The 27,361-nt window shown below is 52.5% G+C and overlaps 1 long non-coding RNA gene across 1 annotated transcript; it reads left to right on the forward strand.

Moving 5' to 3' along the window:
- The first annotated feature begins 584 nt into the window (after window positions 1-584).
- Window positions 585-20,797, forward strand: LOC116937282 (uncharacterized). The gene is made up of 3 exons (XR_004401957.2): window positions 585-684; window positions 3,333-3,512; window positions 17,911-20,797. It is a non-coding gene; the product is annotated as an uncharacterized LOC116937282 (long non-coding RNA).
- Window positions 20,798-27,361: the final 6,564 nt, after the last annotated feature.

Raw genomic sequence — 27,361 nt, forward strand, 5'->3', positions numbered from 1 at the left:
GACAAAGACCCCCCGTGTAGCCTTAACAGACTGTAGGGGCACGGCACACGAGGGAGTTGGGTGGCCAGCACCACGCCCGACCGCCTTTGCCTCCCCAGTGGCGATGTTTTTACACACCGCACCAGGTACTCATTTGAGGTTGAGTCGACCTAGGGGAGGCCCAGGACCGGTTAACATAATCGTCACTGGTGTTGGCCGTGAGAGGGAATCGAACTCGGGACTCTAAGTTCGCAACGCAGCGCGCTAACCGCTACACTACCGCTCCCCACATCATCACCAACAACACCAACATTGTGAATGTGCAATGGGGAATGGTCAGCCGATCAACGTGGGCAGCTTTCTCCGCCTCCTCGTCCCCACGCCGAGTCCACCTCTCGCTGCCGCACGCGAGCGCATCCCTTCGCTCACAGCACGCGCACTCTCTTTATATAGAGAGTTGCTGTACATAGCGCGGTGCTGTGCGTAGCGCGGTGCTGTGCGTAGCTCGGTGCTGTGCGTAGCTCGGTGCTGTGCGTAGTGCGACGCTGTGCGTAGCGCGGCGCTGTGCGGAGCACAGTACTGTAGCGTAGAACAGTGCTGTTGTACGCCAAAGTCCATGACGGATGCGGTGAGTGCGTGGCTGCTGTCGTGGACGCGCTGGGTGGACGCCTCCGCCACGCCGAGTGTGGTACTCGCAGCTGCCGGGTGAGTGGGCATTGGTGCTGGACGTGGCTCTAGTGGGGGTGACGGAGGGGTCGTAGTGAGTGGTGATGGGGGGCATGAGGGGGCAGCACGGGGGGGCGGTCATAAGTGAAGGTGGGGGGGGCCTTGTGGCTGGGAGATTGCGGAGAGGCGCAGTGGAGTTGTGGTCGGGACGGTAATTGAAGGAGGAGGAGGAGGGGGTGGTGATGGGGGTTGACGGAGGGGGGGTTCTGTTGGGGCAATTTATTTAATACTATAATTGCGATCAAAAGGTATTTACCACAAAATTTGATTGTGCAAATAATGAATGTACAGCGTTGCGAGATGCAATTTGCATGAATGACGCGATATAAAACAAAATATTACGAGAATAATAAGTGCTATCACCGAGCATATCTGAAGGTCGAAACGGTACACGAGGGGGTGGGTGGCCAGCACCACGCCCGTCCGCCTTTGTCTCCCCAGTGGCGATGCTTACACATCGCACCAGGTACTCATTTGAGGCTGAGTTGAGCTAGCGAGAGGCACGGGACCGGTACAGATAATCGTCACTGATGTTTGCCGTGAGCGGGAATCGAACCCGGGTTGCCAGGTTCATAGTGCAGCGCGCTAACCGCTACACTATTGCTCCCCACACACATAGACACACACGCATAGACACACACACGCATAGACACACACTCACACACATAGACAACAACCGCCATTCGCCACTAAGTGGCGGTGACGTCACCACGACGCTTGTGCCAGGACATGTGCACCTTGAGGCCACGTGGAGTGTCGAACGCCCGCTGGCAGGAGGTCACGGGGCAGACTCAGGTGCCACGGGTCGACTGACTGAGATGACTGGCTGATGCACCACCTGTGCCCCCTACTGTGCCAACCTGCTGTGCTTTAGCCACCCGGCGCTCCGATCGTTGTTGTGAGCGTCGCTCCTCCGCCCTCCGTTGTTGTTGGAGGGCGACTACCTCCAACTGCCCAGTAGCGTCCTTCACGAGCCTCCTCCACAGAGGCCGATCTTCACACCGCTGGTACCAGTCATCGGCAAGTCCACTTAGCTCCACGTCCTCCTGTACTACATCACTCCATCTCTTCTCTTGCCCGTGCCGCGCCCGTTTAGCCCCCTCGATCCGCCAGAACAAAAGCTGTTTCGGCATGCGGTGGCTGGGCATGCGGGCTACATGACCCAGCCATCGCAGCCTTGCCCGCCGGAGGAGCTCACCGATGGGACCTTGCCCAGATCTTTCAAGGATTCGTGAGCTCCTCACACAATCCAGTCTGGTTAAACCCAGGATGGATCGTAGGCAAGCCAGCCTAAATGTTTCTAACCGGCGAAGATGTTCCATTATACATAGACACACACACACTCACACACATAGACACACACACACACTCACACGCATACACACACTCACACACATAAACAGGTGTACACGCGTGTCCATACGTTACGCACGCTACGAGGGCGATATCAATGAGTGTGTGTTGCTTCAGAGTAACACGTAAGCCGTAATAGTTTACAGACGATTGGAGTCAGATTGTTTGTGTTGGGTGATAATCTAAAAAACCCATCTTGGGAAAACCGTTTTAAAAATCCACACGAATCCGAATATCCCCCCAACTCGCCAAGCCCCGCTCCAGTGCGCCGCGCATGTCACCTCAGAGCGAGGGGAGCGAGAGGGGAGAGAGAAAAAAAAAGAGAGAGAAGGAGAGAGTGTATGAGAGAACGAGTCTCTCGAGACGATGATGCGTGTGAGCTGTGCGCTCAAAGTGAAGTGAGCAGCAGCGAGAGACAGCGTCGCTGATGCTGATGGACCCAAGTAAAAGAACGTCGAATGGCCCGTGTCGTTGCCGGGCTTCATCAGGGTCGCTCACCCATCGCCGTCACTCACACGCAGGCGGCGTGTTCGTCTCGTCCATCACAGCCTCATCCAGTCTCAAGACTCCTTTACAGGAAGGGCCTGCTACATTGGGATGTTTGGACAATCATCTTCACGTTACAATTAGACCCGGAAATCGTTGTCTCCTGCGTGACGATGTTTGCACATGGCACCAGACACGGTACTTATTGATGGCTGAGTGAACCTAGGGGAGGTCCGGGACCGCTTCAGATAATCGTCACTGGTGTTGGCTGTGATCGGGAATGGAACTCGTCTCGCCGGGTTCTTAGCGCAGTGCGCTAACCACATATGCATACACACCAACGGTGCATTCATACAAGCACGATTATAGACTGCGTATCATTATAAACCGTTGGTGTAAGTGCTATTAGCGATAACCTATTTGATTTGGGAAGGTTGTGTTCAGCGCCACGCTCGACAGCCTTTGTTTCCCGAGTGTTCATGTGTGCACATCACATCAAGTACCCATTTAAAACAAGGTTCACATCGGGAAAGCAAGGGACCTGATGTTAGCTGTAAACGGTAATCGAACTCAGGTGACCGGGTATCTCATCAGCAGAGTCGGGCTTAAGCCAATACGAGTGAACTACCAGACGTTTATAAGCAAGGATCATCTCTGTTAGACATGGGTCCTAGCAACGCATTGTCATTTCAAACGTCTGTTTATCACGGTTGGTTACATACGGTGCGAAAGACGTTTAACACACACATCCATTGAGTTGCACTAACATTGCGGACTGATTCGGGCAGGACCCCAGTGCCACCCACGTGGCGCGGGATGTGGAGCCCCACCTGAGGCACTGACTCGAGACCCGACGAAGGAGCAGCGCCCCCCCCCCTCCATCCTGGTTTCTCTGCTACCCCGACCGCAGTGGAGACCGCTCTCAACCGCATCCCAACAACCACAACAGCAGCACCACCACTGGGCAGGTGTGCGTGATAATTACCCCATCAAACGATCAGGGACTCCACCACGAATGCGGCCAGGTGCGCACCGTGAGGCGTGAATCACTGATGACTTCCCCATACAACGCGCGCATTCTGGTGGAACGAGCGGACTACACTCAGCTACCACCCCGGATTTTGCCGTGGAATTGCTTACAACATTAATCACAAAATAGTAGCCCTTCTGATTTTTATTTTAAAAGCCATACAGAATAGGAATACGATTGCTAGCTTACTAGGGGAACATTGGTGACGTTGCCACCTAACTATTGGGACATTGGTGGCTTCACGCTCGGGGCGAGATGTAAGCCGGAGGTTTGGTGTGCAGGCCTATCTCAAGAATAATCATTACATACCATCATTGGCATTTTAAAGAGTTATTACAGGGGCTCGTATGTGTCTGTGCGAATGGGAAGCGGTAGTTTATCGGTTAGCGCGCTGCGCTACAAACCTGGCGACACGAGTTCGATTATCTGAACCGGTCCTGGGCCTCCCCTACGTCGACTCAGCCTCAAATGAGTACCTGGTGCTGTGCGTAAACAATCGCTACTAGGAAGACAAAGACGGCCAGGCGTGGTTGCTGGCCACCCACCCCCTTGTGTGCCGTTCCGCCCTTCATAGGTGCTCGCTAACAGCACTTGCCCCAACAGTCTTTTAAGGCTATACGGGGGATCTTTGTCTTTTTTTCATGTACGGGAGCGGTGGTTAAGTGGTTAGCGAACTCCGCTGCGAACCCAAAGACGATTATCTGAACTGGTCCTGGGCCTCCCCTAGGTCAACTCATCCTAAAATCAGTACTTTGTACAATCTGTAAACATCATCACTGGGGAGACAAAGGCAGCCGGGCGTGGTGTACACACATTCAGTAATACATACACATAATACATAAACAAATACGTATATCTCCGTATAGCCTCAACAGACTTTTGGGGCAAGCGCTATTAGCGAGCGCCTATAAAGGCCGGCACAACGCTCGAGGGGGTAGTGGGTCGCCAGGATTATCCTGTCTCCATCATCATCAACTATTGTTATCACTGTTACCATCATTAATCATGATGCATTATAACCAGTAATCCTCATCAATAATGATCACCATCGTCGAAAACTGACGTTGTTGTTCGATGGGAGACAAAGGGTTTTTTCAGCCAGGCTCCGTAATTGTGAAATTCAATTTCTGGGTCAATTAAACACTCGCCTGTTTTCACGACGAACTTTCTCCGTAACTTCAGCTTGGTATGAAGCGCTTTGAGGCTGTGTGCGAATTGCGCTACAGAAAATCGAGTTCATTATTACATATTACAATTAACATAATCATCATTAGTCATCAGTATAATCAAACATTATAATCATTACCAGGAATCATCATTATTCACTATCGATGATAATTGTCAATCCTTATCAGAATCATAATCTTTATTTAGGCTGCTTGAGGAATCCGATGAGCTGTAAAGCTCTTTTTCACAGATGCCCAGTAGGGGCGGGTCAGCAAGTTACAACAGCAAACAATACAAATACGATAGGAGTGCAAAATAGACAAAATCGTATTGGAGTCACAAAATATGAATAGGTAATTAGTCATATCGTAGACTATCACCCCGAAATCCGCCGTCACCGCGGAGTGATTTTCCGCGCGAGTCGTCCATGCGGTCACCAGGGGGCGCGAGTCCGGAGAGCGGCTCTGGGTTCGCGGACAAATGGATGCGGTGGCCAGCTGATGCACAAGTCGAGAATACGCCACTCTCTCTCTCTCTGCTGTGACGACTGCCGCTACGAACACCAAACCGTGCACCGTAGACCTTAGCACTGTCCCAAATATACATTTAAAGACTGTAGGTGGGTGAATAAGGGAATGAGAGAGTGGGTGAGTGGATAGGTAGGTCAGTGGGTGGGTTCGTGAGTGGGTGAGTCAGTGGGTGGGTGAGTGTGTGGGTGGATGACTGAGTGGGTGAGTGAGTCGGTGGGTGTATCTGCAACTCACCAACTCTCAGACAAAGCGACTGCATGGCTAAATCACTAAGAGTTGCTCTTCATTGGCCACACAGAATCATCATGATCATCAGCATCGACTATTATCGATTATTACTCAGGATAACGCATCGATCAGTACGTGGGAGGTTCGATGATTCACCGCTTTCTCAGAGTATCTCCCTGATGGTGACTGCGCCTGTATTTGGAGTCTGACACGCGTGGCTTATTTTTGTTTAAAACTCAATCACTGCGCTCTGAAGTAAACCGTGCCCTCGGACCGGTGGCACGGTTGCGTGCCCAGGTGCTCGGGCCAACACCCGTAACGATGATCTGAACCGGTCACGGGCCTCCTCTAGGTCGACTCAGCCTCAAATGAGTACCTGGGGCGGTGTTTAGTAAACATCGCCACTTGGGAGACAAAGGCGTCCGGGCGCGGTGCTGGTCACCCACCTCTTCGTATGTATGATATTTTCCCCCAACGATGTTTACCCGAATGGACAGCCGTCATCCCGAGAAGCAGACGAAGAGACGGCTGCAGCCACGGCCATCGCGATCGTAAACCATTAACTCGGCCCGCCACCCCGCGTGGCGCGCAGCCTGGCGGCGTGACCCGGAGTCAAACCGTGGGGTGGGGGCGAGCAGGGGCGGGGTAGCGCTGCCAGCTCCATTAGTGGAAAGCGAACAAAGCGTGGCAAGGGAAACGGGCGAAATGCCAGAGGTGAGGTTAAGGGTCAGCGTTAGGGTCAGGGTCAGCGGCAGGGCTAGTGGCTAGTGGGTTAGAGTGAGGGTCAGTGGCTGGTTGGTTATGGTTAGTGGCAGGGCTAGTGCTAAGTGGCTGGTTGTTTCAGGTTGTGTGTATGCATGCCTCTGCATGCATATAAGTGTATGTGTCTCCCTCGTGTGCTTTTACAGCCTTCATAGGTGATCGCTAACAGCGATTGCCCCAACAGTCCATGAACGTCTATACGGGGGATCTTGGTCTCTAGTGAAGTGCGCGCGTGTGTGTGTGTGCGTATGTGTGTGCGTGTGCCTGTGTGCTTTCCGGCCGCCTCGCGCGTGCTGTGGCGACTGCTATGTTTAGCCATGACGTCTCTGCGTGAAACCGCGGCCGCCACCACTACCACCATACATGAAAGCCGCGGGTTATCAATAGAGTGTTCGCGATGCGGTTCGCGATAGCCGAGATGAAGACAGCGCGACACGGAGAGCGCGCCCCTCTGATCAGAAGCCAGGAGTGGAACCCCAGAAACGCCCCCCCCCCCTCCGGGGCGCGTCTCCAGGCACCTGTGTTCCGCGTGACATTCAACAAAACAATATTTGTATTCTTCCCTCAATTACATCCCCATTGTGCTCTCGTTGCCGGGTTCTCGTGAGACGAAGGAGTGCATCACCCCGTGGTGTAGAGAGAGGACACCTGCCAATGACGTTTGGAAAAGCAGTGGTATTTGTTTCACACGCCTGACACTGCTGATGAGCCTCGCGAAGATGAAACCGACCCAGAACTTGCGTGAAATTGCTTCCGGTTAACGCACGCGTGGAGTGGATGTCTGCATGTCGAACTTTGTTCGCACCGTACGCTGTGAACCGTGCTAACCGGTGGGGTCACGGACTCACAACGAGAGACGTTTTGTCGTGAGGATTTGGAAACGGAGTGTGAATTGTTTGATGTTTACACAAAAGAGGTGTGTTCTTCATGGACTGTGTCATAGACGCACAGCATCCTCACAGCACGAACCGGCACTGCTGAGCAGATGCACTCCCAGAATGCCGAGTGGCGGGTGGGATGTGTTAACAATACTTTTCAAAAACAATGTATGCTGAGAGACAAATGTGGGAGAGTGGTGATGGTGGGCATGGTGCCTGTTTATTGATTCTGAATATCAATCGCCTGGACCCGGGCCCGCGCGAGCTCCAGAAACGCGCAGCCCTCGCCGGCAGCCCTGACGGAGGTCGTGGCCACGGCGGCGCAGTGCGGGGCCCGGCTCGCCGTGGAGACTCGCGCGTGGTTAGTCACGCGTGGTTATTCCCATTTGGTTAGTCACGTGTGGTTAGTCACGTCTGGTTAGTCACGTATGGTTAGTCCCGTCTGGTTAGTCCCGCCTGGTTAGTCACGCGTGGTTATTCCCGTCTGGTTAGTCACGTGTGGTTAGTCACGCGCAGTTATTCCCGTCTGGTTAGTCACGTGTGGTTAGTCACGTGTGGTTAGTCACACGCAGTTATTCCCGTCTGGTTAGTCACGTCTGATTAGTCCCGCCTGGTTAGTCGTGTGTGGTTAGTCCCGTCTGGTTATTCCCGTCTGGTTAGTCACATGTGGTTAGTCACGTGCAGTTATTCCTGTCTGGTTAGTGACGTCTGGTTAGTCCCGCCTGGTTAGTCGCGTGTGGTTAGTCCCGCCTGGTTAGTCACGTGTGGTTATTCCCATTTGGTTAGTGACGTGTGGTTAGTCACGTCTGGTTAGTCGCGTGTGGTTAGTCCCGCCTGGTTAGTCACGTGTGGTTAGTCACGTGTGGTTAGTCACGTGTGGTTAGTCACGTGTGGTTAGTCACGTGTGGTTAGTCACGTGTGGTTAGTCACGTGTGGTTAGTCCCGCCTGGTTAGTCGCGTGTGGTTAGTCCCGCCTGGTTAGTCACGTGTGGTTAGTTCCGTCTGGTTAGTCACGTGTGGTTAGTCACGCGCAGTTATTCCCGTCTGGTTAGTCACTTCTGGTTAGTCCCGCCTGGTTAGTTGCGTGTGGTTAGTCCCGTCTGGTTAGTCACGTGTGGTTAGTCACGTGTGGTTAGTCACGTGTGGTTAGTCGCGTGTGGTTAGTCCCGCCTGGTTAGTCGCGTGTGGTTAGTCACGTCTGGTTAGTCACGTCTGGTTAGTCACGTCTGGTTAGTCCCGCCTGGTTAGTCACGTCTGGTTAGTCCCGCCTGGTTAGTCACGTCTGGTTAGTCCCGCCTGGTTAGTCACGTGTGGTTAGTTCCGTCTGGTTAGTCACGTGTGGTTAGTCACGCGCAGTTATTCCCGTCTGGTTAGTCACTTCTGGTTAGTCCCGCCTGGTTAGTTGCGTGTGGTTAGTCCCGTCTGGTTAGTCACGTGTGGTTAGTCGCGTGTGGTTAGTCACGTCTGGTTAGTCACGTCTGGTTAGTCCCGCCTGGTTAGTCACGTCTGGTTAGTCCCGCCTGGTTAGTCACGTGTGGTTAGTCACGTGTGGTTAGTTCCGTCTGGTTAGTCACGTGTGGTTAGTCACGTGTGGTTAGTCCCGCCTGGTTAGTCACGTGTGGTTAGTTCCGTCTGGTTAGTCACGTGTGGTTAGTCACGTGTGGTTAGTTCCGTCTGGTTAGTCACGTGTGGTTAGTCACGTCTGGTTAGTCACGTGTGGTTAGTCACGTGTGGTTAGTCGCGTGTGGTTAGTCACGTGTGGTTAGTCACGTCTGGTTAGTCGCGTGTGGTTAGTCACGTGTGGTTAGTCACGTGTGGTTAGTCCCGCCTGGTTAGTCGCGTGTGGTTAGTCCCGTCTGGTTAGTCACGTGTGGTTAGTTCCGTCTGGTTAGTCACGTGTGGTTAGTCACGTCTGGTTAGTCGCGTGTGGTTAGTCACGCGTGGTTAGTCACGTGTGGTTAGTCGCGTGTGGTTAGTCACGTGTGGTTAGTCACGTCTGGTTAGTCGCGTGTGGTTAGTCACGTGTGGTTAGTCACGTCTGGTTAGTCACGTCTGGTTAGTCACGTGTGGTTAGTCACGTGTGGTTAGTCGCGTGTGGTTAGTCACGTGTGGTTAGTCCCGCCTGGTTAGTCACGTGTGGTTAGTCACGTCTGGTTAGTCGCGTGTGGTTAGTCACGTCTGGTTAGTCACGTCTGGTTAGTCACGTGTGGTTAGTCACACGTGGTTAGTCACGCGTGGTTAGTTACGTCTGGTTAGTCCCGCCTGGTTAGTCGCGTGTGGTTAGTCCCGTCTGGTTAGTCACGTGTGGTTAGTCACGCGTGGTTAGTCGCGTGTGGTTAGTCACGCGTGGTTAGTCACGTCTGGTTAGTCACACGTGGTTAGTCACGCGTGGTTAGTTACGTCTGGTTAGTCAAGCGTGGTTAGTCGTGCGTGGCCTGCTCTCTGCGAGGCGCACTCTTGATTTATGCCGTGATTGCATCTCGTGGAGCGGGGTTTAGAGCGTTTATCTGTCAGCAGCTGAGATAAAACGTTTAAAATGTCAAGCGAGTCCCCTCCCTACATCCCTTGCGCCTGCAAACTCAACGCTGAGCATTGTCGCGCGCTGATGTCATGGCCCGCGAGAGGGAGGGGTGGCGCAGTGCTTGACGCACCGCGCTATGAACTTGGCGACCTGAGTTCGATTCCATTTGCACGGAGAACGGCGCAGACGGATGCCACTCACCACTGATTTTAGCCGTGGGCACCACGGAATCGACGTCAGGCAGCCGGGTTCAAATGGCAGTGTGCTCACCGCTGCACCACCGCTCCAGCCCGAGTGTTTATTGTGTAGCACTCGTTTACAAGCCGGGGGACTCCTGGGTACTCCGAACAAAAGACCCTAGGCGATTGGAGCAGCAAGATTATTATTATTACTCTGTGATAATATCGTTGTGGTGATTTCCTCTAAATGGCGCGAGGCACAAGATAACCTTTATCGAGAGAGGAATCTCTCAGATTACGCGGCATTGCAATCTCCAGAGAGAGAGAGAGGGAGAGGGAGGAACGGGTAGAGAAACAAGAAGAAAATAAAGAGAGAGGGAGCAAGAGAGAGGCCTTTAATCGACATCAATTGTTATGGTCGGAATGCTCATGTCAGAGATGCATCCAGCACCCCGTGCTGTCCGACAGTGACATGATGCATAGAACGCACATTAACACCATCACATCACCACCCGAACACCACCACATCATCACGGGAACACCATTACATCATCACGGGAACACCATCACATCGTCACGGAAACACCATCACATCGTCACGGAAACACCATCACATCGTCACGGAAACACCATCACATCACCACGGGAACACCACCACATTATCACGCGACCACTACCACATCACCACGAGTACACCACCACATCACCACGGGAACACCACCACTTCACCACGAGTACATCACCACATGACCATGGGAACACCACCACTTCACCACGAGTACATCACCACATCACCATGGGAACACCATCACATCGTGAGTGCCAGCCACTCGTTGCTAGCCAATCCCCATTTCCGTCACGCATTAAAACATTCAAATGCTTTGTCAATCCACTGCTGGAGGACAGCCTCCACACGCAGTGCGAGTTGTGGGTGTTCTTTGACTTCTCCACGCCGGTGAGTGCGAGGTAGTTACGGCAGAGTGGGAATATACGCCATGAGTCGTGGTCACGCTGTAAAGTGCACCTAGCAGGGCACAAGTGCCGTCGTGACGTCACTTAGAGGGGAATGGAGGCTTCTGTTTTTGTTGTTGTTGCGGTCACGGGGTCGCGGGTCTCGGGGTCACGTCACCGTGAATGAGCGCCGCGTAACTGGGGAGTCGCTTCTGGGAATGAGCCCTCGCGCGGCCTCGCGTGCGGCGCCAGTATGAGTCCATGTATGGATGTCGAACTTCGTTCGCAACCGACGTAGGCAATCGGAGGTGCGGCAGTTAGGGCGCGGCGCTATGAACCCGGCGACCCGAGTTCGATTCCCGCTCACGGCCAACATCAGTGACGATTATCTGAACCGGTCCTGGGCCTCCCGTATGTCGACTCATCCTCAAATGAGTACCTGGGGCGGTGTGTAGTAAACATCGTCCCCGGGGAGGCAAAGGCCTCTTCGTGTACCGTGCCGGCTTTCAAGCGTGCTCGCTAACAGCACTTGCCCCAGCAGTCCATTGTCTTTGCATTGTGCTTGCTCCGGGTGGTCCCCGCGTGGTCCCCTCGCGGGAGGACGGGCGCCTCTCACGCCAGAACCACCACCCCGCACCTCTCGGCCAGAACCACAAACTCACAAAGCTGCGGGACCACTCCAAGCGCGCCTCCTCCTTCACTCGGCGTCGCTGCCATTAATTAGCCCTTTCTCCTCGATGTTGGAGGGGCTGTCAGACAAGATGAGGGTGGGGGAAGCTGTTGATGATGGTGGGAGGATGGTGGGAGGGTGGAGAGGAGGGAAGCAATGGGCATTATTTGTTTCATTAACATTCAAATCCGTGCCTAGTTCAGAAGAAGCGCCCTTCCATGCGTCTCGGAGACGGCGAAGGAGAGCCCTTGAGTTGTGTTTTTCGTTTTTTTTTTTCTGGCTTCGCAAGTGGAATGAGAAAAGCTGGACTCGACAAAGCGTCTCCCTGCTGAATGTCGCCGCCTCCAGCGCCTGCGCGCGTCACTCGAGGCGCTCCCCGCCGCCGCTAATGAGAATAGGGAGGCATTATTTATTTATTTAGTATCTACATTTCTTCGCCTGTTCGAGTCACCTCACGATAGCGGTGGCGCGGTGGTTCGCGCACGGCACTGAAGACCCGGTCTCCTGAGTTCGATTCAAGACCACGTTCAAATGTTGCATTCAGCACAGCGATAATGCACTAGCAGTGGCTTCACCATCAGCACCTTCTCATATAGACATCCATCGACTAACTCAGAGACCCATTGGTTCACATGAAGACCCATATATTCACCAATGAGACCTTTACACTCTCGCAGAAACCAATATACTCATACAGAGACACATAAACTAACAGAGAGACCCATAGTTTCACACGGACCACATACTAGCTCAAAAACAAATATACTCATACAAAGACAAAGACACATAGACTAACACAGACACCCATAGATTCACATAGAAACAGATATACACACATACTCACACAGAGGCACACATACTAACACAGAGACACTAACACAAGGACACCCATACTAACAGAGGCACACATACTCACACATAGACACACATACTAACACAGAGACCCATTAACTTGCGCAACAGTAGCTGCAGGACAATTGGAACACGACGTGGAGCTGTAAAGCCACAGTAGCAGCCTCACGTGGGTGTTGAGCGACCCTCCCGGCACTTTGTCTCAATCCGAGCGAGCCTCGTACAGCGCGCGGCCAATGCGCATGGCCTTGCCTCTCATGGGCGCCACTGTTTATGCGATGATGATGAATGATTACTGATGGATTACTTCGGGCCAGAGGAACGGAGCGACAGCGGGTGATTGTGTTTGTGGTGAGAGGAAGAGTTATGGACTCGCGGTGGGAGGTGCGGGTTAAGGGGGGGTGGGCAGAGTGGGTGGAGAGGCGCTTCCTTTACGCCCGGATGTCGCGTCGCTGAAGTTCGCTGCAGGTTGACTACCGATTGACTCATCGATAATGCTCGAATCACATTAGCGTCGAATTGTGCGCGAGATATATATATGTATGATTCAGTTTAACACGTAGACTTTCGCGACCAACATTATTCATAATAAAGAGTTTTGGGTTAGATCGCGTTATTTATAAATGTGTCGTAACCCTCCACCACACGACACGGCCAAACAGTAAAACATGTGTCACGTTTTTAAAGGACAAATAGTTCACTACTTTAGCCCACCGACGTGTTGAAGAGTGAATCAACATCATTTAAAATTTGAATACGACGTTTCGCTGGTAATTACATCCAGCATCATCGGGCAATTCGCCAGAATGGTAAAGCCCTCAATTGCTCCCGGTCATAATTTCATATTTATTAAATTGTTGACAAGCATGTTCTGCCACTGCCGACAGTTGTGTTTGAGATAATTTAATATTTATTTGGTGTTCTTTTAGTCTTATGCTGATGTTACGTCCCGTCTGTCCAATATAACATCTGCCACATAAACAGTTAATCCGATATACACCTTCTGTTCATAATTTAGGTAATTCGTCTTTAGTGCAAGATACTAGGTCTTGAATTTTGTGTAATGTGCCAAATCTTACTGTAATGTTTTGCTTATGCAAAACACGGGCTAATTCGTCAGTTAGGACACTCAATTGATTTTGATAACGTTGAAATGTTGTGTGAAACTAATTATTACTGGCAAAGACTAATTAGATGATCCATTGAAATTGAGAGAAATAGAAATAACTTTAATCGCTCTGACAGCTACAGGCTTAGTGCGGCTTGGAAGCGTATTATTAAATAATACATACTACAATTCCTTATAGTGGAAACACATACTAATTAACGGATTAATAACGTAGCATATAATTACAATAACATACATTACAACTAATTACTAATCTACAACTAATTACTAATCATAACCAATGACTGATTACCAATCGATTATATAATTACAATACCCCCCCCCCCTGCCTCAAATCACTGCACCTGAATGAGTTAAATGATGACGTCACCCTGCTGCTCTATTTAAGACCGGGAGCAAGTGAGGGCTTTACCATTCTGGCGAATTGCCCGATGATGCTGGATGTAATTACCAGCGAGACGTCGTACTCAAATTTTCAATGATGTTGATTCACTCTTCAACACACCGGTGGGCTAAAGTAGTGAACTATTTATCCTTTGTACACGTGACACATTTTTTACTGTTTGGCCGTGTCGGGTGGTGGAGGGTTACGACACATTTATAAATAACGCGATCTAACCCAAACACCTTTATTATGGATATGTATGATTGTTTGAGATGCGTATGTGTAAGGGAGCTTTACAACCGCATGTGTTATATATTCACACTTCTCTAGATTAATTAGGTCTACATATTCACAACCATATATGTTCTATAGATTCGCACCCGTATAAATTTGTACCACTATAAAGTGTATATAATCGCACACCTATAGATTATATAGATTCGAACCACTGCTGATTCTATCGATTCGCTATCACTACAAAATTAACTTTTTTACGAGCTTCGTCTGTGTGATTTTGTTTAAGCGCCGGCAAATTCCCCACAAAACTTCGGCGACTCGTGATGAATCACTCCGCTCATTCGAGTCGAGTTCAGCAGCGAGCCGTTACCCAATTACCTTCAGGACATCTGTGAAAAGGAGCTTCATAGCTCATCGGATTCCTCCGGTATGAATAAATATTCTATGAGCAGCAATGTCTCTCGGTAACGGCCACGACTGAGGCCGTGCGCTGGAGATGTGCGCGTTGCTTTCACGCTTAGCGGCCAACTGATTGGACGGAATCCGTCAATGTCAGCTTCTATCGGCATTCGCTTCCAGAATTGTGAATGTTCGAGATTTGGTGGAACTCGTGGCCTGGGGCCTGTTTCCACTCACGGTGCGATCACAAGTCTCCATTTCATCCAGCAGCGGATCGATCACTGTGAGTCCACGATGCATTCTTGCGAACGAGTGTCCCGGGCGTGGAACGGGCGGTGTTCGGAACGACGCGTCACATTTTCTTCATCCGTCCAATCAATATTTGCAAGAACCCTTCGATAAACAGTCGCAGGCATTCGAGCAACACAAAACAAAATTTCAAACCCGATAAGGGACACCGCAGCATTTAAACCAAAGCCTCATCCTCCAGAGTATGTGCAAGCTTCCATAACTATCGATCAAGTAATCGCGTAACGCTGCTGACCCGTTGGCAAATCATCGCCCGCGTCTCTCCGACCGGCGCGTTCACTCTGTAGAGGATCGCGATTGAATCCAGGGTGCACAATTCATCCAGCAGTGGATTGATCGTAGCTGATAACGATAGCGCGCGCGTGTTGAGTGTAGACAGACGGCGCTTGCTGCCGCCGCTCTCTAATTGCACCTCGCCCTGCGATGCCAACAGAACCCCGGGGCGAACAATGGCAAGCCGCAGCACCCGCAACGTGTCCCGAGTCAGCACCGCCGAGTCCCGACGCCCGAGAGATAATTGGGGCGATAAGAAGCGAGTGTGTATAGTGTGTGAGTGTGTGTAGTGTGTGAGTATGTGTAGTGTGCGAGTGTGTGCAGTGTGTGAGTGTGCGCGCGCTTGTGTGTGTGTGTCTAAGGGTGGTGGTGGTTTCGGTAGAGACTGGGGCGCTACGTGGAGAGAAAGGCGAGAGATAGAGAGAGGGGGCGAGTGAGGGTGCTGCAGAGTCCACAATAAAAATGCGTTCCTCCTCGTGGCTTAGCGTGGGTTGTCAATTGTGATGTCAGCCCCCCCCCCCCCCATATTTCGCCCCGCCCCTCCCCCCACAATGGTGAGTGGACACTTCACGGGCACCGCTCACGCACGAGAGGATGGGCGCCCAGGGATAAAGAAGTCGCGTATTTGTAAATAGCGCGGCGCCCTCGGGCGTTGATGAGCGGCGCTTCTCGTGTGGCCGCGCCGACTCGAGTGGCCCCCTTCTCCCCTCCATCCCCCATAACCACCAACCCCCACCCTCCTCCACCGCCACGACCACCTACAGCCACCTACAGCTACCTACAGCCACCTCTCTGCCAGCAATTTCAAAGGTCCACAGTGCGGGTCGCAAAGAGCGCGCTGGCTGGCGACTGCTGCTGGGGAGCGCTGCGGCCAAGGCCGCGTAGCGCCCACTGCCGATGGACACGCAAGGCGCCGCCCGGCACTCGTTTAAGGTTGAGTGGACCTAGGAGAATCCGGAAACTGCAGACTGAGATATCGCTCTCACGCTGTTACACACAGGTCAGGGCTCTTAGCGCAGTGCGCGAACCACTGCACCACCGCTCCACAATCACCCCCTCTGCACCACCCATCATCCTACCACCCTCCTCTCTCTCCTCACCTGGCCTCTCACCTATGGCTCACGCCCCCCGGTGCGACCCGATGTTTCTATCCGTACCCCAACACCCCCACCACCACCACCCCCAAGACCTTCAACACCACCACCACCCCCACCACCACCGCACCCCCAGCCTCACTCCACTCCACCCACCACGCGGCGCCGTTCCTTTCCTGCGCTTGTTTCCCCGTAGCCCCCCTCCCCCCACCGCCACCCCGTAGCCCCCTCTCCCTACGCAGAGCCCCCTCCCTCCCACCGCCGGCGCCAAAGCGCCCCGAGGCTTCCTCAAACACCCGCGCCGCTCAGAAAGAGCCGCGCTCCGCAGCGCCCATTAGCGCCTTAATTAGATCCCGTGAGACGGGGGGGGGGCGGTGTGGGGGGTGTGGGGGGTGGCACCACCAGCCTGAACCCGAGCGCACGCACTCACACACTCATCCCCACTCACACACTCACCCCTACTCACACACTCACCCTACTCACACACTCACCCCAACTCACACACTCACCCCTACTCACACACTCACCCTACTCACACACTCACCCAACTCACACACTCACCCCTACTCACACACTCGCCTCTACTCACACTCACCCCTACTCATACACTCATATTCACCCCTACTCACACACTCACACTCACACACTCACACTCACCCCTACTCACACACTCACACTCACCCCTACTCACACACTCACACTCACCCCTACTCACACACTCACACTCACCCCTACTCACACACTCACACTCACCCCTACTCACACACTCACACTCACCCCTACTCACACACTCACACTCACCCCTACTCACACACTCACACTCACCCCTACTCACACTCATACTCACCCCTACTCACACATTCATATTCACCTCTACTCACACACTCACACTCACCCCTACTCACACATTCACTCTCACCCGAAACTCACACTTTCACACTCACTCATTCACCAACTCACTCAAGCTCACTCACACTTTCACCAACACTTTCACAAGCATATCCTCACTCACACACAAAGACAAAGATCCCCCGCATAGCCTTAACATAATGTTGGTGCAAGTGATGTTAGCGAGCACCTATGAAGGCCAAAACGGCACACGATGGGGTGGGTAGCCAGCACCACGCCCGGCCGCCTTTGTCTCCCGAGTGGCGATGTTTTTTTACGCACCGCACCAGGTACTCATTTGAGGCAGAGTCACGCACATACACCCATATACACACATACATCTTCAAATATATCAGCGGTCATTAGCCACTAAGTGATGGGGACATCACCACAGCGCGTGTGCCAGTCAAGGTGCACTTTGAGGGTATCCGTCAAGTGGTGAAGGCTCGCTGCTGACAGGTCACGGGACAGGCCCAGGTGATATGGGTTGACTGGCTGAGATGACTGGCTGAGATGACTGGCTGAGGCACCAACTGTGCTCCCCACTGTACCAACCTGCTGTGTTTAGCCGCCCGGCGCTCCGCTCGTTATTGTGAGCGTGGTTTAGTTCAGGCGGATATCTCCTAGGGCGGACTGAGCTCCGTAAAATGTTCCTACACCCGTCACACCACATCCAGGATACCTCTCGCTATGACTGCGGCTACTCGTCACTTGTCACTTTCCGTTCACAGACTGAGATATTCAGTGACAAATAAAGCCCCGTTAGCCCGCGTCGCTCCTCCACTCTCCACACGCTCACACTCATTCACACTCAGTCACCCCCTCTCACACTCGTTCAAACTCGCTCACACGCATTCACACTCGCTCGCATCTCTCCACTCCAGGAGGAGCTTCCGGCTGGCTGGTGGAGGTGGAGGAGGCTTCTGTGGGTACGACGACGACCCAGCCCCGCGGTCCGCTACCAACGGGGCCGTGCCCCCCTCCCCGCGCCCCCGCCTGCTCCCCAGAACGTGACTCACAACAACGAGGGCCCAAGCAGGGCCCCCCTCATCCCACCCCCGCCCCATAACCTCCGCGGCGCCCCCTCTTTCTGTGCTCGGCGCTTCGACGTGAGAAATAATAAGACTCATTAGCGCCGCTCTCCTTTGTCGAGGGACCTCCTCTCAACTTGTTTGCCATCTTGCAGGATTCGCTGTTTGTGTGTTCGTGTGAGAGAGAGAGAGAGCGGGGTGGTAGAAAATGCGGGGTGGGGGTTGAAGTGAGAGAGAGAAGAGAGAGGGAGAAGCGGGCAGCATTATGAGGCCGTGTCCGTGCCGGCCGCCAGCTCGGAGGGCTTAGCGCCAGCACGGCGAGCGAGAGAAAGACAGCCTTTTCATTTTGCGTGATGAGTGCTGAAGGGAAGAAGAGGAGGAGGAGCGAGCCCGAGCTGTGAGGAGGTGGGTAACGTCACTGGCGCCTTCTCATCCGCGCCCTGCGGAAATCTCCACAGTTTCTCGCCGTGAGTGCGCAATAACTCGTCGGATCTCGTAAGCCAAGCGGGATTGAGCCTGTTTGGCTCTAGGAAGATGGATCTCCGTCACTGCTGACCCGTCCTTGGAGACCTGCAGATGGAGGTGGAGCCGATTCTTCACTCCTGATGACCCAACATCTTCTGCACTTACAGATTTCTGCAGATGGAGGTGATCCCAGGTCTCCGTTCCCGCCGACCCCGTCCTCCGCACGTGGAGATTCCCGAAGATGGAGGTGGATGCTGATTGCACTGCCAACCGCTCTCCGATGCCTCTCCCCTGGTCCATACCTCATTTCCCGCCCCGATCCACGAATTTTGCATGCTGCCCACACTTCCCTGATCCCACAGAACCACACAGAGGTTCCGGTCACTTGCCCGTGGCATTTGTGGCACGCCATGTGCAGTGCCGAAGATCTAAGTGCGTGTCCTGGGATAAACTCTTGCAGTGCAGTCCAGAGGAAGGGACATCGCGGTTTCCAGCAATCGTATCTCTTATTTCTCCTCTTTGTTAGTTTGTTTTAATGATGTGAATTAACTGTATTTTTGTCTACAGTTGTTAGCTCCATTAACCTTGAAGATAATTTGCATAATCACCAATTCTCACTCACACGGATCGATGTTCGGCTTGAGACAAAAACGCGTCCATGTCTTCGTGATGTGTTCAGTACAAAGACAGAGTCCCGTAGAGTTGTTCACAGATTGATGGACCCCACAGCAGCAAAACTCGGCAAGACCCTCCTGAAAAAGAGTCACGAGACTCAGTGAGGCGTTCCTGGGGAAAGTAGCAACATTAATACAATCATAATCTTTATGTATCCTGGAGGAATCTGATGAGCTATGAAGCTCAGATGACCAATACAATAAACACAATCGTCACTCAGACAGGAATCATCTTGCAACGGGGCCACCTGTGTCCGTCTGCCTCCACTTTCCTGTCCGTCTGTTCTACCGCGCCTCAGTCTGAGACATTCATTTCCTGTCTGTGACATCACTATCCTCTGTGAAGCAGCATATATTTCGCGTAAATATATATTTTTAGAATAATGATTTGATGCATGTCTCCTGAGTGTAAGATCAGCAGCAGCAGAAGCATGAAACCATTACCATCACCACCACTATCATCACTAAATAAAAATATTCCCCCTATAAGCTTTACAGACTATTGGGGCAAGTGCTGTTAGCGAGCACCTATGACGATCGGAACGGCACACGATGGGTGGGTGGCCAATAACACGCCCGGCAACCTTTGTCTCTCCAGTGCTGATGTTTGCACACCGCACCAGGTACTCATTTAAAGATGAGTCGACCTAGGGAAGCCCCAGAACCGGTTCAAATATTCACCACTGTAATTGGTCGTGAGTGGAATTTGAACTCGTGTCGCCGGGTTCGCAGCGCGGTGCACTAACTACTACACAACCTGCACCCACAGTCTCCACCAGCACCCGCATTGCCATCACCAGTCACCACCACCACAAGTGTCATCACCTCCACTACCACCAGTCACCACCACTACCAATCTCATCACCTCCACTACCATCAGTCACCACCACCACAAGTGTCATCACCTCCACTACCACCAATCACCACCACCAATCTCATAACCTCCACTACCACCAATCTCCACCACCACCAATGGCATCACCTCCACTACCACCAGTCACCACCACCACCACCAATGTCATCACCTCCACCACCACCACCACCACCACCAATGTCATCACCTCCACTACCACCAATCACCACCATCACCAGTGTAATAACCTCCACTATCACCAGTCACCACCACCACCAATGTCATCACCTCCATCTACTACCACCAATCACCACCACCAATGTCATCACCTCCACTACCACCAATCACCACCACCATCACCAGTGTCATCACCTCCACTACCACCAATCACCACCACCACCAGTGTCATAACCTCCACTACCACCAGTCACCACCAGCACCAATGTCATCACCTCCACTACCACCACCACCAATATCATAACCTCCACTACCACCAATCACCACCACCAGCACCAATGTCATCACCTCCACTACCACCAGTCACCACCAGCAGTGTCATCGTCGTCATCCCCATCAGTGCCAATGCTACCACCGCCACCACTACCATCGGTGTCATCACCGCAACCGCCACCGCCTCCCAGATCGCCGTTCCCACCGTCTCCTCGGTGACGCGGCACGGAATGTGGCACTGCGCGCGGCTAAGCCCGGAGCAAACAGACGGGAGGCGCAGGAACAATCTCGCAGGTAAACACTGAGCGGGAGGGACTGGGGCGAGGGGCGAGGGGCGGAGGGGGCGCGCGTTTCTCGAGCCCCGCAGAGACAAAGCGCCGCGTGAATGTGGTGGAGAAGGGGGGGGGGGCTCTCTATTGGACAGTGACTTAAAAGAGATTCTTTACAGACTTTCTCCAGCAGCATTCCCTAGCAAATGTCTGAAAGACTGGCGCTCAGCTGCCGCAGCCGCCGCTTCATGTTGTGGGCTTCTGTGAGTCCGTATCGCGAGGGTGGTGGAGGAGGTGGTGGGTGAGAGGGGTTTTTGTGGGGGTAAGCTGGGGGGTGGGGGGTAGAGACTGGAGGATTTCTGGACGTCGTGTGTTCTTCTCTGACTGTGCTGTGCAAACACATTTCTAGACATTTTAGCGAAACTGTTCAAACACGCAACACATTTCAGATCCCTGGTGCGAACTGCTTAACATGAGCAACACATCTCCCGCATTGATCCTCCCCCTCCCTCCTGGATCTCGCGTGTCCCCATGGGCCCCGATGGGATTTCATTTCGCGGACTCAATCACTGGCAGTAGGCAATGTAAGTGCACGGCACTAACAATGACATTGGGTGAGAGATGGTTAGCGCGCTGCGCTGTGAAACCCGGCGACCAGAGTTCGGTTCCCGACCACGGCTACCGTCAGTGGCGAGTGATATCTGTAAAAACGGACTTCCGATCATATTCGCGTTCACCCCAAAATGCTCCACAACAACAACGCATAAAAAGTGTGTTTACAGCATTGCTTTTTGCGTGGAATAGGGCCTCGTCGTTCAGAGGGACGAGAGCTTTTGCCAACAACATGTCACAACTGAATACCGTGGATCTAGAAAGCCGATAGGATGATGGGCTCAAACTTGTTTCAAATATAACATTCATGAAAATCGGTCGTTAGACGTTTGTACAGAGTTACATCATATCTTAAGACATATAAAACCCGCTTGCTACAAGGTTCATAGTAGATGGCGGCAGGGCAAGCGGTGAGTCCGTGAAACCATCTGTGCGGCGCCGTCGTGATGCGCGTCCCTTGGTGGGGTGACGCTGCCTCAGGGAGCCAGGCGCTCGTTAGTTACAGTGACAGTGCCAATTGTCCAAACGTCCCAATGTGGCAGCAGGACCCTCCTTGAGGAAGAGTCTTAGCGAGGCTCTGCTGGGTCAATGAAGAGCACCGTGCTTCAGACAGCCAGAGAGAGGTCACATCCATTGGGGTCGCACCGCACCAACGCTCAGTTCACGGGTTCACCTTTCTCATTCAAGCCATTTGGAAAAGTCAGCACAAAGTCAGACGAAGCGGATACACGTTTTGTTATTGCTTTTACACACGCTTCTACCTCCCACCCTTGGGCCCCCACCCATAAAAAAGAATTGCTTAAAAATTTTTAAGAATACATATCTGCGACTTATTTTGTCTGAAAGAATTGTAAAAAACAATTCCAGTGGCAATTTTAGCTGTGGCTGGCCGAGCGTCGGCGGTGAGAATGGCAGGATACGGGAGCGTGACGAGGAGCCGGGAACAGGGCGCGCGCCGAGGCCCGCACCAGAACAATGGGGACCTCGCGCCCGCCACGTCGACCCCCCACCCCTACCGGGGGGGGGGCGGGGGATGTGGGGGAGAATTTTACCCAGTATGCCCCTAGAAAGTAGCAGGGAAGAGACCCTCATGCCGATAGAATTATAGCACAGGCGCTATTCGTGAGGACAATGAGCCGGGCTTGTAATTATAATGATAATGTACATCATTAGACCTCCTTTGCCAGTACCAAAATATAATAATATGTTTTTTCCCCTTTTTTTCTGGCAACAAAACTTTCATGTCTGCATTAACCACAATACCTGCAGAAAAATGCAAAAAAAAGCATACTATGATAATATATGCATTGTCCTTGAAACTGATTGGTCCACACCAAGGGACGGCTTTCTTTTGAGCCTCGACCCAATTGGTGCTCGACCAGATGAGCACCAATTGGGTCGAGGCTCAAAAGAAAGCTGTCCCTTGGTGTGCATTTTGACTGCAGGTATTGTGGTTAATGCAGACATGAATCCTTATAAAAAAGGTTTCAGTTTTGTTGCCAGAAAATAGGGGAAATATCCTATTATAATGATAATGTGTGAAATAATACACAAATAATAATGTGTACGTTTTGTGTTATGGTTTTAACGGCAGTTACTTGGCGGATTTTGTTTTGACTGCGTTGTGTAGGGTAACACTTGCTCGAGTGCGCGCATCTATGCGCTATCATCATCAGTAGTCATGATTTATCCACCGCTGGATGAAGACCCCTCACGGTTTCCCGATGCAACATTGCCCTCAGCACCCACACACGAGTCACGTGTGTATCTGTATGGGGAGAGGTGGCGCAGTGGTTAGCGAACCCGGCGACTCGAGTTCAATTTCCACTCGCGGCCAACACCAGTGACGATTATCTGGGCGTTCCCTAGGTCAACTCAGCCTCAAATGAGTACCTGGTGCGATGTGTGAACATCGCCACTTCGGGAGACAGAGGCGGCCGGGCGTGGTGCTGGCCACCCACCCTCTCGTGTGGTGTGCCGGCCTTCATCGGTTCTTCACGGGGGACCTTTGTCTTTGTGACATTCCCGACCTCACAAAGTGGTGGCGGGGTTGAACGTGGCGTGATGCGGTGGGTACCGGTGGGCAGTGCAGCAAAGTCGACCGTTGTATCGTACTCATAGTTGAACTGTGCATACAATCACCGCTGCCATGGGAATGTGGAATTTCCACACGAGTCGATCAGAGCTGTGAAGAGAAGATTGAGCACAGATCGAGGCCCCTTTGAGCGGGGAGTCGCTGTGGTTTGACTTTGTACGTCTGCGCCTCTCATCGCCCCGTCGCATCCTTCTCATTCTTGTATCGCTCCTGGCGCGACGTGTCGCGTGAACTTCACGTCCGGACGTCAAGGTCAAGAGCTCGTGCCGGGGGATTGGTGGCGACCCTCGCTCCGCCTCTCCGTGCCGTGGCCCCCGGGGCCGCCGTTGTGTTTGGAACGCGCGTTACCTCGCATGCACGACACGAAAGCACGAGACGATTGCGTCCGTTTGCGTGTGAGATTGTTTGCGCGTTTAAAAAGAGATCTTTGTGAGTTTGCGTGACGGTTTCCTGTACTAGATCTTGCAGTGATTGTGCGTATACTCCACGGACGCGACTTCGACGAAGGCAGACAAATATAACGTCAGCTGGAAGAAGCCGATGGGCTACAGAGCTTTTTATTCACAGGTGCACCGTGCAGAGTGGCCGTACACACGTCCGCATGCAGCGGTGGAATTCATCCCGCCTGTTAGTTACTTATTTATGCTTCAAATGGGCCACAATTCTATTGAAATAGTTATCTTCAAGAAAACGAGCTGGACTTTGTCCTGATGGCTGAGCCCTGTGGCTGGCACGGCCGGGCCACAGTGGCATCGCGACTGTTTGCTCAGTAACAGTTAACCCATTTGAGCTGGAAAAAAACAAAACACACACACGCACACACAGGCACGCACACATGCACACGCACGTACACACAAGCACGTACAAGCACACACACGCCCCACACACACGCACACGCGTCGACCCTCGGTGCGTTTCAGTAGCTACAGGGCGGCGATGCAGCCGCACTCGCTCTGAAAGCACCTTCCACAAACACAAAACTCGGACGCGAAAACGAACAAACCAGCTCTGCCTTTGATTCACGCCGCGTCTCGGCCTAAAGAGTGTCAGAAAGAAAGTCAGAAAGAGGGGTTTTGATGTTTTCTCTCTCTGTGTGTGTGTTTCTCTGCCCCGCTTGTATTTTGTTGTTGTTAGAGAGGCCCTTTGTGAATTTCGCAGAGTTGGAACTCGGTGCAGCAAAGTCTTCACAAGTGACCCCCGCTCGCCTTTCAGGAGTAAAAACACTCCGCGTGGCTTCTCTCTTAGCGTCTCTCGCTCCCATCACTCTTTTCTTCTTCTTCTTCGTGGAAGATTCCAGTAGACGTAATGCCATTATACACCTGATTCTAAACACACTCACACACACTAACACACACACTGACACACACACATGGGGACACACGCGCGCACTCTATCACACACATCCTTGAGCGGACATCCATTCTGAGGTCACGAAGTATCGCGTCTCGAGTGAGTAGTGCATGCGTGTGTCTTGGGTTTTTCCGTCTCGTTGTCTTTCTCTCTGTACCGCTGTCCCACTCTCTCTCTCTGTGAGTTTGTTATGTTTATTATTTTTATATTTTCAACAACCACAACAAAATCATATACGGGGGGGGGGGGGACAGAAGCCGAGTCCACGACATCAGCGCCATGGGGATGAACGCGTGGAGTTATCGTGGCCCCTTGCTGTGACCTGGGAAACACGAAGGGCACGAGCACAAGGCACGAGAGAGGGAAGAGAGAGGAGTGAGCGTCGTGGAGAAATTAGGCACCAAGTAGGCAGATCACGCGCCTCCTCCTGCACATATGTGTCTCAACACATCAACAAAAGCAAGCGTTTGTTTAAACGTCTCATCAACCACGTGGCTTTCCGTCTGGGAGTGCACAACTTCAACAGCATTGGTTCAACACAAGCAAACTTCTTATCAGAAGACTCAGACTCGCTTGAATCAATGCTGGCGTGCTGCCAGCTGTTTGGGGCCGTGTGTGTGTGAAGGAGCAGCTGTGTGAAAAAGTTGTGCCGTGTCGTTTGCTCTTCAACATCAGCGAACCCTGCACCAACGCATCTCTCTGGAGCTCTCGCTAAGCCGCGGTTCATCGCAGCACCGCCAGCCAGAGTCGCGGCGGAACGAGACTCCGAGGTCGGGAGGAGGAGGCTCGAAGGGCCTCGTGGGGGCCGTCGCGACCGCGGCGCGAGGCCCAGTGGAGCTGCAGAGTTAGCCCGTTTAACACGCAGGTGGCTTTCGCGACCAATATTATCATGGGGAAGTTTCTTTTGGGTTATATCGCGTAAATATGAATGTATCCTTAAACCCGCCACCCGACGAAGCCAATTAGTAAGGTTTGTCACGTAAACAGAACGTGCCATTTAGTTACTACTTCAAAGGCAGCCCGCTGAAGTTCTGAATACGCTATAGTACTTGAATTGAATGCAATTGAGAGGCACCACGCAAACATCGGTTCATCCAATAAAATTAAAATACAAGAACGTTTGGCCCGTACGTCTCTCTGAGCTGCCTGGTAACCCCGTGTATTGCAGTACAGCAACATTGTACAACATGTGTTACCTCTATCGTTGTGGACTGTGGATTCATTGGTTATTTTATGTTGAAATGGTAAAACATGGGGTAGTCTGATAGTTTAGTCGATAGCGCACTGCGCTATGACCCCGGCGTTATATGTTCGTTATGTGGGAAGAAACCGGAGCACCCGGAGAAAACTCACGCGTGCGAGTCGGCAGATATCCTATCCCATGGTGATGGAACAGATGGAGTCCACACTTTTTGGTGTACCACCTTCTCACCCACGGGAAGGGGAGTGTTTTCACACCATCTGTGTGGTGATTATACCAACCCTCGCCGCCTCCACAGCGCTGGAGTACAGGCCGCGTGCATTCAAAAACGAAGCACTTTATTTATTTTAGAAGAAAAGGCCCACTGAGCGATACACCTACGTTTAAGAAGCGACCTGGCCACATGATAGCTCAACGAAGTGGCTGGTCACGTGGAAATGCATAGCAGCCAAGTGACTCTCAACTCGTGATGTTAATTTTAAATGTGGAGGGAAAACCGGAGGACCAGGTGAAAAATCCACGTGACCACGGGAAGAACACGTTAACTCCAAATACACAGCAGCAGGCGTCAGGGTCGTGATGGAACCCACGACCTCTTGTATGCCACGCGAGGTAGTTAACATCTCGCTACCGTGGCGCGCACTGACGCCCACGGTGCGAGAGTGAGAGGAGACGATCTGACTACCCACCACCACTACTCCCTCCCTCTCGGGCAGCGCGGAGGGCGCAGCGGAACCCTCACCGCGCATTGTGTGGCCAACCACGCCGTCGCACTTTCATGAGTGGTCGCTTTGGCCAACGCTAACATTTTATGGGATTAGTGGGATTAGTGTGGGCTTTTTTTGTATCTTAAATTGATTGTAAGCGTTCGGCAAGGAAGCGAATTGGTGCTGTGGACCGGATTAGGGCTCAACGTTCGCACGATGTTTGGACCCAGAGAAAATGCGCATTTCATATTCGTACACATTGTATACACATTGTATACACATTGCACACGATTTACACTGCCAACAGCCGCTTCCGTGCCGGTGTTGGCGTTAGATCGCTGCTGATGCCTCGTCCGTCCCGCGTGTCGCCCTCTGAGGCACACGCGAGGTCAGGAACGCGTTCCTCTCCCTCGCGCTCACGCACGCCGCGCTCACTGCCGAGAAGCGAGTGAGCGCGCTGAGTTATGAACGCAGCTTTTTCATCCAGGTCAAAAACATCCCCCTATAGTACTCGATAAGTGCGGCTAAAATGTTTGCACTGACGGATGTGTATATATCGATATATATCGATAGACTGAGCAGGCTGCTCGGACGCGGTCGACGTCACGTGAGCACGGGGCGTGTGAAT

Source organism: Petromyzon marinus, chromosome 4, assembly GCF_048934315.1.
Source record: "Petromyzon marinus isolate PM22_M1 ecotype Great Lakes invasive population chromosome 4, UKy_Petmar_22M1.pri1.0, whole genome shotgun sequence".
Lineage (NCBI taxonomy): Eukaryota > Metazoa > Chordata > Hyperoartia > Petromyzontiformes > Petromyzontidae > Petromyzon > Petromyzon marinus.